The 16069-nt window shown below is 44.0% G+C and overlaps 1 protein-coding gene across 1 annotated transcript in view; it reads left to right on the plus strand.

The window, feature by feature from the left end:
* PDE9A (phosphodiesterase 9A) overlaps positions 1-15546 on the plus strand; it is a 543111-nt gene extending 527565 nt beyond the window's left edge. Inside the window, exon 20 of the mRNA XM_069635653.1 lies at positions 15259-15546. The gene's annotated coding sequence lies outside the window, so the exon portion shown is untranslated. The remainder of the gene's footprint in view (positions 1-15258) is intronic.
* The last annotated feature ends 523 nt before the right edge of the window (positions 15547-16069 follow it).

A 16069-nucleotide genomic window follows, 5' to 3' on the forward strand; every position in this document is an offset into this window, starting at 1 on the left:
TGAGAGGTCCCCCTATATACTATTCTGTCTCTCATCCACACTGCTTGGTCACACTCAGCAGCCAATCATACAGAAGGGCATTCATGCAGCCAATCAGCCAATCAGGCATACAGTGCATTCAGGCCATACTGCTCCCTCTCAGACACTCACAACAAGGAATGTGTTTTGGGACATGTACCCAGCCATTCAACACTCCACACTGCATTCATACCAGTTTCGGGCTGGGCTGTCTCAGTCATTGTGTCATGCACCAGAAACCAGACATCCGCAACAAGAAGTGCATTTGGTCACACACTCAATTCACCCAGGCCCACCCACAGGGTGTACCCACAAAATACGGTCACTGGGAAGGCTCCAGCTAGTCTGGCCTAGACTTCACAACAACACCATATATGGAACTTCCACCCAACAGCCAGTCAGGGGGAAGGGACAGAGTCAGGGCTTGCCAGGACTTTGGGAAAACAAGGTAACAGGCAATAGAAAGCAAGGGGCCACGGGGGCCATCTTGTTTCCTATCAGGAATTAGCTGATTCCAGTGGCAGGGCCTGGGTATCCCAAAATGGGGGATACTCAGAGCACCTGTCAAATTCAGAATGGAGCTGCCACCAACCCATACCCCGCTCTGTGGGCCACCCACAGGTGCCCAGAAACATACACTAGGGGTACAAGGGTTGCACCCCCACCCATGGGTGCCATAAGGGTATCCCATGAGTCTGTACACCAAACTAAAAACAGGAATAGCTGCACCGCCAGGAGTCCCACATGGACTCCTTGGCAGAACACAAATGAAAAAGTACTACAGGACAAGGGCAGGGAGGCCCAGTCCCTCCAACGCATTTCCAGCATTGCAGGATCTATACAAACCTCCAGGCCAGATTCTTGAGCCAATCTTATACAGCAACCTGCAGATGGTATTAGGACTAAGTCTGTGGGAACCATCCAGCTTTTCCCTGGAGGGATAGTAGCTTCTCTGCTACTACAAATATCAGAGCCTATGCATTTTTTGTGGCGATAGTGGAATCTGAGGCTCTGTGACTGCGTTTCTGGAATTTTAGGGTTCACCAATTTCTTTCAGTTGGGTCACATCCCTCTTCTGACACCACATGTAAGCAAGGCATGGTATCAAATAGTAAAGACAGACACTAGTGATCACAGTTCAAGGGTGTTTATTGAACTTCAATGGGTTGGTTGAACGCCTATCTAACCTAAATCTAAAGATGGGAGCAAGCTACGACCATCAAATTACAACGCAGTCCTAGTGGAGTCTCTGTCAAAATAAAAAGGCCTATACCAAAAAACCTATTGCCAATTCTTACTTCTAAATACAAATGGTGCGGGACAACAGTGTATTCCAAATTAAGTGTTCGAGAAATAATATGTCAGGATAGTTGAGTAGTTGGCTTCCCTTCCCCTCATTTTCAGCACAGGGCAAGGCGGCACATTCGAGTTTCACACACACTTTGGTTTTTCTGCCACAAGGATACAGTTCAAAGCATAGGTAACAGGGCCTTCTGCCAAAGCCTATTTCCCAACAACAGTCTCTTACTGTAGAGGGCCTGTCATAACAAACAAGCCCCAAAGTTCCTTTCTTATCATAATGTTCACATTTACATGTTTTCGCTTCCAGTGTTCACCATGGGTCTCCCTCCTTTGGGTTTGGACCCCTTTTTATCACAATGTTCATAATTGGTGTCACTTGATCGGGCTCAGACCAGGAATTCTCACTTTCTGCATTTTCCTCTTTATAACAAAAATCGAAGACTTTCGACTGTGCGATGAGTTTTGCTTAAACCGTTGCACGACCACTTCGATTCACATCCCACGATGTTCTTACGAATCTTCCACTTTCGTTTCTGCCACTTCTTGGCTAGATACCTTACAGAGACCATCTATTGAGCACACCTGCAGTTCCAGATTCGCACCTTCACGGTTTCACATTAGAGTTCAAACATCCATCAGCAATTGAGCATTACTCGTGTCTTTCATCACACGTGTTATTTCTTTGCTCTTGTGTTCCTCATACAATGTTGCCGCTTGCAACCTTGACTTCAACACAGACCAGTCTTGTATCGTACTCCCAAACTCACCGACTATGTTGATTTCTCTGGCGCTGCTTTGATCCTGGAGCCAAGGACGGTCGAACGGTGGCTGCAGCTCCTCCCTGACTCACTCAGTCATGCAGGAGAGCTCTGGGTATCTTTGACAAACAATTCAGGACTCTTTAGTCTGGTTTCCTGGCTTTACACTTTCCAATCTGAAGGTTTCTGGAAAGTAACTTTCTCTGTGGAAAGGTCAAGGGTATCTCCCTCCTTGCTTTCCCTTCTTGGTTTGCCACCTTTCTCTCCTCGTTCAGCTCCCTTCTGTAAAACGCTATTCCTTCAGAGTGTGCTCTCTTGCTCGGTCTTTTTCCATGTGGGGAAGCTTAATGGGAGACAGGTGTGAGCCGTTAACCATAATTGCCTGACTCTGCCTGGTCACAGTAGTGGGACATGTCAGGTGTAATGCTCGGGTGTGAGTGTTTTCTCCCAGAGCGGGCTGTCTGTGAGAAAGTGTTCATGTAGGAAAAGGAGGCTGGGGGTAAAGTCCCTAAGTATCCTACCTGGTAGGATGGGGAAATGGTGATACAGGGGAGCGATATCGCGTCTCACCATCCATTGTCCCACTGCCACAAGACCCCTCACCCAGGTGATCCTTCTGCACTGGTCCACCCCCAGGGTCTGGATCCAAAGGCGATGGGCATGCCCTAGAGACCTGAGAGAGACCCCCAGGGACTAGTGGGTGAGCCACCTTCTGGTGCTCACACAGGCCTCTTCGAGGCTTGGTCCAACCCCTTGAGTTCAAAGAAAACCCAGATGTACTCAAAGAGAACAACAAACCAAAGCTGTGGGATTTAGAATTACCTTGCCCAAGGAGTGAGAGAGAGAGTGAGTGAGTGAGTGAGTGAGTGAGTGAGTGAGTGAGTGAGTGTCCCTTTCCCTCTGGCACCCAAAGGTCCGTTGCTGGACAGTTGTGATGGCCAGTGGCTATCTAGGATTGGACACATCCTGGCTGTTTGAATGGTGCATTTCCTTACCATTGGTGGATTTGGGCAGCCTTAATCTTGGCTAAACGGAGTGCTCCTGCAACTGTTCATCATTGTTGGAACCAGCACTTCTACGAAACATGCAGCCCACTGACGACTCAAGGGCGACCCCTGTAGCTGACCAGGATTGACTCCAGTGATTAGCCCAGTGAAGCCATGTTAATCTGCCTGATCTCAGAAGACCCGGATTGGTGCTTCAACTCCAGGACTGGTGAACAACCAGCCTTGACCCCTGCTTGAGGATTTGTTCCTGCTGAGCCTTCAGAAGAGTCCCTGGACCACCCCATAGACTGACCAGCACTCTCCTGGGCTACCTTGCTTCAGTGGTCACAGTTCCGAGCCGTGCATTGGAACTTTTCAGATCTCCAGCTTGTGCCAGAAGTCAGCTGTCCTCACAATTTCAGCCGTCTAACTTCAAGGAAAGATGTGGTGAGGCTGCTTCTGTGACCGCAGTTGTACGATCGCCTGACCGTGGTGACCTACATTGGAGCTGCTCTTCTTTGTGTCCCTGAGGCGTCCTGTGGCCATCTCTGCTGTAGAAGTTGTCCTTTGTTTGGGTATTCAACTGGAAGTTGTCTGGAACTGATTCCTGTGCACGGCAACCAACTGAAACTAAATCCTGAGATACAAAGTATCCTTCCGTCTAGATGACCCTCTGGGTTGGAACAAGAACAGAAGAAAGCACCTAGAATAAAGTCTGGACCCTACAGAAGTGAAGTCCAGGTCAACCAAAGGGGGTAAGTGTACATACTTGCTGCTTTCTCCCCCTGACTCCCACAGGGTGCTCCAGGCGTACAGTCCGGATCCTAACTCACTCTGACATGACCTGTGGTGGGGACCTGGGTTAAGGATCCTTTCTTAGGCCTGTCCCAAGGGTTTGGATAGAGTCTCTCTCGGAACTTAACTAAAAATGTAACTTTAGAAAGCCTTGGATTCGCCACCAAAGCCCACTGCATCCTTTTGAAATTACTCAACTGAAGAAGTTCTACTTTGAAACTCATCACTTTTGGGCAAAAGACCCATGCCTCTTAGTGTTGGCTTATTCAAGGTTGAGGGAAATGTTTTTGAGTTGGTGTTGCCTACTTTCCCTTGCATCTGACTACTCACCTGTGATGCACTGGTAATTCATTCGCATGCAGTTCTATTCTCTGAATGGTGAATGAGTACACAGGTTAAGGTTTTGTGTGGTCATATTTACCTGTGATTTTGATGTGTTCAGTGTGTATCTAAAGGCCTAATAAATAAATATATTTGTATACTTGCCTCTCTCTAACTGGAATTATTGGTCTTGCTCTGTGTGAATTCGGAGGAGGTGGGTGGGCACCACTACGAAATTCAGATTGTTCAATTATAAGTTACAGTGCGTCCAAAGTGCAAGCCAGCAAGGATACCCACGCACAGCGTAGTCTAGTGTAACTGACTGAAAAGACCGGGCGTAGACCCACAGTATTGGCTGCACGCATGTTGTAGTGTAGAAAACATGTAGGGCAAGATGCCTAAAGATAAATACTTCATATGACCATAATTATTTGTGCTATTACTTTGTTAGTAATGAAAACATGTATTATAAGTATAGGTAGAGATCAAAGGCCAATGCATTTCAGACCTGCAATGGTCCTTCCTCAGGGCAAAATCTGCAGTGAAACAAAAGAAAGAAAAAATTAAGAAATTTAAAAATACGATGAAACCATAAATCCTGGCATATAAAAGAGCAGAATGTACTATGAGGAGGAACAAATCCACCGAACGCAGTGGCTACGTCAAATAAGCTGTGCTGAAGAGAAGAAAAAAACGCAGAAAATACCGAAAGGTAGGTCAGGTCATTGGGTGCAAGGTAAAGAGAGTGTGGGAAAATGCAAGATTGCAAAGGTCAATGGTCATATTTCCTGAGAAATGTCCGAACGCTAATACAAGTTCATCAGGTCGTAAACCCCATTACCAACTGTAACGATATTGGGCTAGAAAATATACATATGTCTATGTATCAGTAGAGTAATAAGAGATTGCAGGGCTTCCAAAAAGGATTCATGGCTCGTAGCAATAGCAGATAGCTACGCTACAGTGTGCATCCCTTGTGTAAATGAAGCACTGTGCGTCCGTCCACTGTAGACTTCAGTTAAATATTGAGTAACAGGACTGTGGGGAGCAGATAGATAGAAATATGACAGGAGAAACAAACAAAAATAGAGCGGCAGTGCGTCATGGAGACGTGATGACAGCATCCCAGTGACAAGATGACGGAGACCGGATCACCGAAAACGTAATGTGAATAGTGGCATTACCGTTAGACATGGGGTGGGGGGTGAAAGGAAGGCGCTGGAAGGGTAAGGGGGCTGGAATGCCAGCGGGTATTGTAAGGGTGTGGAAGAAGGAAGCTGACACAAAGATGGCATGCTGTTGGCTAGAGACTTTAAATTGTGTATATAAAATCCCTCCCTATCCCTCTAAGAAGGGGTTTCCTGCCTCAAAACTAATATTAAAGTGGTCCATCAGAATGTCCATCAAATTAAAACACCACCGTCCTGTGTTATAACCTACTTCTATCCCTCACACTACAACTCAAGGATAACCTAACAAAGTTCCTTCTCATGGAGAATGTCTCCCTTCTCCGGTTGCTCGGGTAATGTTAAAAAAGAATGTTCTCCTCCAACAAAAACACGCCAGCGGGAATGGCTACTTTGCCCTGGTATGTGGGTTCCACACAGCCTTTATACAAATCCAGTCCAGGAGAATGGCTCCCTTCTCTTGGTGTAGATAGATGCAGTTTCCAATAAAACCAGGAGAACAACTCCCTTCTCCTGGCGTCTATACAGTATATTCCAAGAGCTTTAGCTCCTTCTGCAAGAGAATGACTCCATTCTCCTGGTATTGCTTAGCACAGTTCACAACAATGCCAGGAGAATGACTCCCTCCCCCTGGTGTCTCTACAACTCTCAGTTCGGTACCAGGAGAACGACTCCCTCCCCCTGGCGTCTATACAGTATATTCCAAGAGCTTTAGCTCCTTCTCCAAGAGAATGACTCCCTCCCCCTGGTATTGCTTAGCACAGTTCACTACACCGCCAGGCCAGAGGATGAGGGGGTGACTCTCTTCCTCGGTGTCTCTAATCATCTCAGTTTGGTAACCGGAGAATGACCCCCTTCTCCAGGTATTGCTGAGCACAGTTCACAAAAAGGTCAGGGGGAATGACTCCTTCCCCCTAGAGTCTCTAGAGTATATTCCAGGAGCGTTGCCCCTTCGCCAGGAGAATGACTCCCTTCTCCTGGTGTCTCAAACGTTCTTTCCCACAACCCTCAGCTTGATTCACACTTTGCCACTAAGATTTGTTGTTAGCAAAGTCCCAAATTCTTCTCTGCTCTCAGTGCGCCACTACGAGGAAGTTCTCCTTTCTTGCTCAGTTCCCTTTTCTGGCAGTCAGTTGGTTCATTACTGCCACTGCAACGAGGAAGCTCTCCTCTGATGCTTGCTTTAGGCTGGTTAGGGTCTCCGACCCTCCTCTGGTGGTCAGTGGGTTTATGGTCACCACTGTGACAAGGAGGTTCTCCTCAGATGCTTTGCTTATCAGCGTTTGGGTCCCTGACCCTTCTAGCATCTGCCCCTGTGTGCCCTCTGGGTCTCTCACACCTCCTTTTACCTTCTCAGGGATTTCAGCATGCCACCGGGACTTTCTGGGGCTGGGATTCTTCGCCACACAGGCCTTCTCTTTTTGGCTTCCACAGCACTGCTGCAGTTCCGCGCTCCAATCTGCTACTTGGCTCTTCGCTCCTGCTTCGCATTCAGGTCTGCATCTGCTGGACCCACTGAGAACTTCTTCCTTCCCTCACTGTCGTCCTCTGCTCTTCTCTGCCCACAGCATTTGAAACTCCTGCTGGTTTCTGTGCCTGTTGCCTCTCCCGGCTGGGTTTGACAGGTTGGTTAGTTTGGCGTCCATACTTATACAATGTTGCCAGTCCCGCCCTGGCAGATTGTAAAAGTCCTTTGTTCTTGTTGATAACTTAATCTTCATGCTTGAGCCACCTCGTATCAGTACTAGCACAGTCAGTGACCTTCATGTCGCCTGTGCTCTTCTTTGTCCAAGTACTTTTGGCTTTAGCCTTATCCCCTGCATTACACATGTTCACAGGCTTACTTACAATGAAGGGGTTCTGGAGAGTGGGGCAGGATGTTAGAGAATAGAGAATGTTGGGGAGTGACACTATTCAGTGGGCTGCCCCCCAAGTGATCATTCTTGTCCCCATGGGGGCAGTCCCTCCCCATGAGATCCTCCTGCATTAAACCACCCATACAAGGACTATTGGGTAGCGGCTGCACCTCTCTAGCCTCGTGGAAAAGGGCTCCCCCTTGGGGAGATGTGATGACACCTTGTGAATCATCACAGTATCGAGTAATGAGAGTACACGTAAATATAGGCACGAGCTGCAGCCAAGTCCGAACAGACATACATTAGAAAATGTAGCAAAGACCTAAGGAGAGGCTAATGTCTTAGATCAATGTATAGGGAGGAATATTACTGTGCATATAGTTTAAAATAAACCTTACACAAACATCATAACTGTACAAAAGTCTACAAAACACATCAAACAGTAATCTATCAACAATGATGTGCCCTTAGTTGTACTAAGTCGAAAATGCATCCATTCATACTTAGTTAAAAACAACACTGATCTCAAGTTAACCTCGGTAGAATCTTAAACAAAGGGTAAATCATTTCCTATCTAATTGTTTGTATTTCCTTTACATATTTTCGAAATCTCTTCAGAACATCTAGTAGCTGCCAGTGTCGGGGATATTAGAACCCTTGCAAGGATCTCACTCCACAACTGCACTTGTACATACACCCTTCTTCCCCGAAGAAAGCCCCCAAAGTGTTTGAACCTTGTGGGCAGTGCTTTGGACATTCTTTAAGGAGACGCTGAAGTGTCTAATCACACCATCCTCTAGGCAATACTGACATACCCGTTTCGCTCTAGGGACTCCAGATCTAAGCCCCTCCTCTTCCAAAGTTGGAACAAGATTAAAGTCTTTGAAAAGACATCCACCATTTGGGCCAGGGGAATTTTATTATACAAGGCTCTACTTTATAATACGGTTTCTTTTGCGAGACATATTGTGGTATAGACAGTACTTGATTATACTGTCTCGTGTATTGCTCCAATCATAGTCCCATAGTGCTTCCTTTACTATGTGCGGCGGCGTGAGAATATATGTTTCACTTGCCCGATGGATGTTAAATAGAAGAGATTCACACTCCTTTATCCAGTTTCATAGATGGGCAGAGCTTCATTTGACCATTGACATGTTCAATTTGGTGAATAGCGATTTTTTTTGGGGGGTCCAGAATTTTTCTATAGAATCCAAGAGTTCTCCACTTAATCAGGGGTGCCATAGAAAGAAGTCCAAATTCATATCTAATAACGGGAGCTGACACATGGTTCGGTAGACCCAGGACCTTACACCAACATGGCCCTACCAAATTCTGCCACTCAAAATCTTTGTAATTGAGCAGGATCTCTGTATTGTACAGCAATGCTGGCATTAGTTTAGCGCTATACTATTTCACTATTGGCAAAAGAGAATAACGACCATATTTGGAATTTAGTCTTCTCATCTGGGCAACCTATTTTCCCCATTTCTTCTTTAGTTTGTCAAAGTGAAGGGTCCATGAGGGCGGTTGTGCATAGAGAATCCTAAATATATGTATTAGTCAACTATGTCCATCACTCCATCACTTCCTCATTGAGCTTCCAATTGTAATGTGATTCCTTGCCCTTATTCGAGCAAATCATAATTTCCGATTTTTGACTGTTGACAGACAATTCTTTGTTCCCCATTTATGTCGCCAGAGCATCCGCAGTTCGCTGAAGCCCTATCCGGGTCTTGTCAAAAAGGATCGGGTCCTCAGCATAAGCCAGATAATGGACAAATAAGATACCTATGCGTGGGGGAAAAGCTCCCACTTGTTTGAGATTTTCACACAAGTCTGACAGATGGAGGGTGAAAAGTGCTAGGGCCAGCATGCATCCTTGACGAAACCCCTTATAGGTATTAACTCGCCCCCAAACCCCACATGAAACCATACCCATTCAGGCATACCTTCACATTGGTGTCTGTATGAATAGCTTTTAGGATTTCTTGGATGGAGTCAGGTGCCCCCCAGGTTTTTAGTTTATCCCAAAACTTGCCCCTACTCACCCTATCAAAAGCCGAGGAGAGATCTATGAAGGCCAACTACAATGGCCTTCAATCCTTTTAAGCCTCAGCAATAGTGTGAGCAGGAATTCACTAAGTTGGATTTCTAAACCCTGGCGAAAGCCATCCTGATAATCATCCAGTCTATCTGCCTCAAAGGACCATGCATTCAGAAACCGGAATATTATTGCAGAAAAGATTTTACTGCCAACGCCCAAAAGGGCTATTGGACGATAATCAAGTGGTAAGGGCCTATCCCTCTTCTTAAAAATTGGGATCAGGAAGGATGTTTTCCATGAAGCCGGTATGATCTTAGTTTCCAGTATATTCTGATATAGTGTATACACAATGCCCACCCACAATTTAGTCTCCCTTCAAAACACAGCTCGAAAGATCATCTGGTTGCGCTGTTCTCGATGGATTAACACTATGAATCAAATGTTCAATATCCTCAATATCAATGTGTGCCTCCCAAGATGTACTTTTAGAATAATACTCTGCCCAATTCCGGGCATTAGATGCACCATACAAACCCTCTATAGTTTGTCCAGTGCTGTTCAGGGATGGGGTTTAAGTGTTTGCCTTCTTGATAAACTGGATCCTCATTTATGAGTTTGCTTTCTTGATTAACTGGATCCACATTTATGAGTTGCCAGAAGATCCTAGAGTCATTTTTAGTGAGCCCTCTTAACATGTTTTCCCCGTCTGATAGATATACATTTTCCTTGTGGAAAATCGCATTCAGAACTGAACTTTTGGTGCCATCATAAATCAGCAATAGTAGTAAAATTAGAAATCACATTTTGAAAACAAACACAGCTATTAAGAAATCAAATAATACAACATCTCCGTAAAACAATGTTATAAGGCATGAAGAAAGTAGACCTCAACAACCATGACCATCTGCAAAATGGTACAAAATCATGCTTGGAAGTAGTCCTTTTGTTAATTCAAATAAACCTGTGCAGATTTAGGTCTTCATTCATGCCTTCAGGCATTCGAGTCCAATCTGTGTATCCTGTAGGCGTCTTGCTGGTTCTACACTTTATGAATGTTGCCTTTGAAATAGTTCTTGTTGATAACTTCCAGAATTTGGAACCACATCTGTACTATCGAGTGCCCATGTTCTTTGTAGTGGCGAGTTACAGATGAGTTAACATTGTTAGTCCTCACACAAGATTTGTGTTCGTTCCACCTGATCCTTCTTTATGGGATGTCTGCCCCACATACTATAAACCGGACACGCAGCATACAATAGATCACATTTCAGATTCACAAGTAGCGAATTGCTTCAACCTTATTTTCTCTCCTGTTCTGGGATGAAACACTGTGGGCGATTTTATAATGCTATTACAATTTCTACAGTTTAAGCAGGGAAATCTACCTACTCATGTGGATGTATTGGTGAGCTTAGTGCAACTGTCTCTGCTGATTAAGAAATCCCTCAAGTTTTCACTACGTTTATAGGCAAAGACAGAAGGGGTGTTAAATCGAGCCCTAGTTCTTTTGCCATTTTGGAATATCCTTCAATGTTTCAAAATGTCATTCTTGATTGTATTACTTTGTAAAGACAACTTTGAGACATGTACTAATGGGGGTGCTGTTTTGTTGAGTAAGGCCTGGAGGCATACACAGCACTTGTCCATTTGGAGACGTGCACACAGCTGCAGGTTTCCATGTGCAATGTGGTGCAACTATGGCTTGAGACAAAAAAGATGCTGGGATTTCTATCAGTGATCCTGGCAGGAGTAGATAAAAGGAAGGGTATTTTGCTTGAAGCAGTCAGCATACTTTTAATATGCCTCTAACTGGTGGACTGTAGAGGTTTAGAAAAGATAACTTCACTTGAGTATTTTAAGCAGCATCCAGGAGCGCTGCATGCTATACAAACATCTTATAAAATAACCCAACAATACTGTGGGCATCTGGAGTGAAGTTTCCAATGAAGGAAATTAGAGGGTACCCATCTCCCAAACAACATCAGAGCAAGCACAGCACTAGGGTAATCAAAAATGTCTTATGGTTTATATTCTATGTAACAATATTGCATATTAAAATTACATTTCAGATACTAATATTTGAAAAGTAAAGCAGTTTTATAAGAAAATAGCATGCGGGCAGAGGCTTTAATAACAATGGACACTTCCTGTTGACCCCACCCCACTTTCGAACCATTGACATTTTTTCCAATATCTGCGAATGCCGTTACACTTACAACTAATGGAGACCACTTGGTTCTGTTAACCACATTATGCTAATTTCTGTGGAAGTCAAATACTACCCTAATGGAAAAGTCTTGAGGTAAGGTAGCCAACATAGCTGCCAATGCACCGACCCATGACTGCTCTGCTTGTGCAGTTGCTGTCAGGAGATGCTGCACCCTATCTGAAGTTCCAATGAGCAAAGGGAAGGAACTGCATAGTTGGGCAAGAGTCCATGGCCATGAAACACAGGAGCCAGGAACGTATTTGTAAATCATTGTCATGGTTTATTACACAGCACACGCAAGCCAGGGAACTCCTTCCCCTGCAATGAATGTGGAACACAAAAAAATGCTTTTTATTTTTTTGTATACTACGGATTCTTTTGAGTAGGCCTCCAACACATCTTGCACCCAATCTCCACAAACACCCTGTGTCACAATGGACTAGGAACCCGGCCGGTGGGTATCAATAAGATATTTAATTTATTATTTAATGTCAACGGAAAATCAACCAATTACAACAACCACCAATGTTGTGGCAACACAAAATGCAATAATCTCTACAAAACAATCAGGTTAAGATATCCTGTCACAGTTACTTCCTTTTTTTCAATGGCAGAACAGAAAAAGAACAATTTACCACAATGATAGCACTAGCATTAAGCACTCCCCCTGCAACACTCAACCCCCCCAAGCATCAATGGGACTTGTTTCCTTTGAATGGAAGGCAGTGGCAGGGAGTAAGAATACAGGGGGGACAAATCGGTTTTGGGGGTGGTGCCCACAGAAACAACATGGGGAGCCAGCAAAGCAGGGGAAAATCCGTTTTTGGAGCACCAATGGAAGAATGGTGCTTTTATTATTTCTCACAACTGCTAGGGGAAAGAGTTAGAAAACCATGAATTTGCTTGCTTATGTTTAGAAAGACAGGCAGGGCTTTTAGGGAACACTAATCAGCACAAAGAGAAAATCAATTTTTAGTCTATGCAACATATGGAATATAGTTTTGACCACACAATAGGGAAAGAAGAACAGAAGCGGAAAATCGGCTTTTGGGATATTAATCTTAATTTCACTGGAAAAGAAAATGCAAACACAATTCGTTTTTTACTAAGGCTGCAAATGACAGGTAGGAACTAGGAAAGGGGTTAGCTCACAACAGGGAAATCGGTTTTGGGTTAGGATAGCAAATGCAAAGTGAAAATACAGTGGAAAATGGAAATTCATTTAGCAGTGCAGAATTTGAACACAGGGACAAATTAGTTTCCCAGATCACAATGGGATGAATCCTTTTGGGCAACACTTTATAACTACGACAATTAACAAAAACACTGGGAAAAAGATTGCTGGTTTCAAATTCCACCAATCCTCATCCTGTGAAATTCAATCGGGGAATTAATTTATTTACTTGCAAAAATACTAAGGATTTACACAGACAAATTAGGGGGTTTTCAATGGGCAAATGCTAACATACAAAGGCAAACAAGAGATTTGTCTATGGGGAGACGACTGAACTACACGGGCAAACAAGAGATTCTTCTATGGGGAAATGACTAAAATGCACTGGCAATTGGGGTTTGCGGAAATATTGGATGTAATGCTACAAGAATGAAGGGATTATGCAATTTAGGGCTGGGGTTATTGCTACTTACGTAGCAAGCCTTTGTTTAATGTCCAGGAAGGCCAGCTGCATCCCAGGACACTCTGGAAAGATAGGGCAGGGGTCTGGTCACTCCACTCTCAAAGATATCATCTGTCAGATGTTAAATTTCAGCAGCCTTCTTTCCGTCCTCCTGTCTTTCTCCTTTTTCTGTCCACCCGGTTTTTGTGTGTCCTGTACTACTGCAGTCTCCCTTATGTAGCAGAAATGACATCACCAATTTTACAATCTAGGGGAAGTACCCTACAATAATACCTGCTGCTAGGATTGGCCAGTCACCCTCTCTCTCTCTCCGCCCCCAGTCAAGATTGGTTTAGGGGTTTGGAGCAACATCTGTCTTTTCCCATTTTTCATCATCCTTTGTTCTCCTTTCCATTTTTTGGCAAAAACTAGTTATACATCACAACTTGATAATTGTACTAGCAACTGCCATACTAAACATATTTTCTGTTTTAGCTGATCCTGGGGAATTAGATAAGCTAACTGCCAAATCCGTACGATTTAGCATGGCCATGTGGCACATTTTTGTCATTTCCTTAAAATGCACAACAGTTATGAAGATGTAAGTTATTAAGAATATCCCTAATGTCATTTGCCACCAAATCCCACATTTGGAACATATTCAGAGTAGCCAGAAACCCAGTCTAACTGGCCATTACAGTTCCTAGAGTCATAGGTAGATGCATTTTATATCCCCAAAACCACTTGGAGATCACATAAAACAATTGTATAAAAAGGAAATCAATCCACAGTATGGTTGCTGCGCAAAATGCCTAAATGAAAATAGTATTTTAAATTAATTGTGAGTGTTCCTGTTCAGCAAATGGCGAGGGCTGCTCCATTCAGCACCGCCATCTGTCAGCCTGGGACCAGAGGTTTTTATGAGTCTCTTTGAAGTGGGTACAACAAGGATTCACCCCCTTGTAATCATGCTCCAGCCAATGACGGCTTTCTCTTGAAGTCCCTGCTTTCCTAGTCCGCAGGTCTGGGGCATACTGATTTGATGCATTTAGCATCCCCACATTTTATTGCAGGGCCATTAGATGAGAGATGTGACATCCAGCTGGAAGTAGAGTTTTCCTTTGTGAAGTTTTGCCCTCGGCCAGAAACAGGTTTTTCCTGAAGACTTCGTGTCTCTTCAAATGTCACTGGAGTTTTTTGTGGGTGAAACATAATATACATTGCTTTGGTCAACCCACACATCATGTTTTGCTTTCCTGACTTTTTTCTGTGAGCAGTGAGATGTTTTCCATTGTGGCTTTTTAAAACCATTTTCATTTGCAAACACATGTGCAGGCCGTTTTTGCTTTCAATGTTTAAAAGTCCTGTTTTCCATGTCACAGGATTCTTTGATTCTTCCTTCTTTTGTGAATTAAACTGCCGCTTGCCCATTGATAATGACAGGTAGGCCCATTTCCACATGGCTCTTTAACTTTACATGAAACAAAAGCAAACGCCAGGCTGTTTTTGTTGCAGTGTTTAAATGCCTGCTATTCATTTGAAAGGGACTTCCGTTTGGGCCCTTCAAATGCACCCCACATGATGCAGCTGGTCATAGAGCTCTGGTTAACATGTTGGAGTAGCGAATATGTGTTCAAACTCAATGAGTAATGAACTATTGCTGAGTGCTTGGTGAGAATTTGATTTGTATAACTTTGGATTTTTGTATTGTGCGTTTTCCATTAGGGTCTGCAAATGAAGAGTTCTATGTTTTCCAGCATAGTAGTTAATCGATAATGCATAGCCAATATTTTCAAGAGATATTGTTTTTCTGTTGCAGCACAAAACATTCAGGGAATTAACATAATTACGGAGTATTGAAATAAATGCTTGCAAGGAAAGGATAACCCGTTCTTCCTGTGTAGATCTGCCCTCCACCTGTGGGGGGATAGTCTGCGCAAGAATTATGAAAAAACAAAAAAAAAGGGAGACCCCCAGGAGGGGAAGACAGACCTAGGTGGAGACCAAGAGCCTCAATCAGGGAAATACTGCAAAACAAATGCAGACACCACAGCTACCCGAGTCTGCAAGAAAGGACTGTGAGGAAGCAGGGACATGTGCAGGTAGAGGTGCAGCCTCTAGGAGCCGCCCATACATATAACCACCCCATTTCTTTTCTTACAGGATGGGAGGCGCCCTCCACGCGGCTGAAGGTGGTGCATTCTGGGAGCCGGAGGCGGAGGCCAGTCCGAGGTGCACAGCAGAGCCACAAGGACTGGAGAACTGGCAGCACAGGCACGGGCCGCCACACCAACAACCAGCCTCAGGATTACATGTCTTAGAGCAATAACCAGATTCTAGAATTATTTGTATGGGTTTGTTTTTCTAAAATATGTTTTTAAATTATTTTCATAATGTATAGAAGAATCTCTATTTTGTAAATGCAACATTAAATGGTTTCTTCCAATTCTATTTTTGGTGCATCGTTTTCTGTGGCAATAAATTGAATGTTGACATGTATCCTAATCGAACTCAAATTAAATGGACCACACCCTGTTTATACGGGCACATTCCATTCCCCTAAAACACAATGTGAGTTCCATATACAATACCCTTTAACTCAAAGAAAACAAGGGCACTACTTCAAGTTGTAGAAATTAGCTGGACAAAAAGGAACATTCTCAAGGATTATAAAACTTGACCCAAAGAAGTAATCTAAACCAGCAGCTTTTAACATCAGTCCATCTTAAAAAAAAACACTTTAACCCTTCACTTCAAACGAAACTGCAAGCAATCTATTATGTACCCAATCCCTACCTGCTAACCACCCAAGAAACTAAAACTCGATAGTTTCCAAATCTCAACGCCGCCCCCACCATTGTTTATCATAACCTCGCCCCCTCGTCGGGAGCTCGTAGTTGTTTCTAGAATTAAAATATACACAGGTTTTTGGTGGATTATGTTCAACCAGATGCAGCAGAACTCCGAAATTACC

This window comes from Ambystoma mexicanum, chromosome 7p, assembly GCF_040938575.1.
Source record: "Ambystoma mexicanum isolate Mex_15411 chromosome 7p, UKY_AmexF1_1, whole genome shotgun sequence".
NCBI lineage: Eukaryota > Metazoa > Chordata > Amphibia > Caudata > Ambystomatidae > Ambystoma > Ambystoma mexicanum.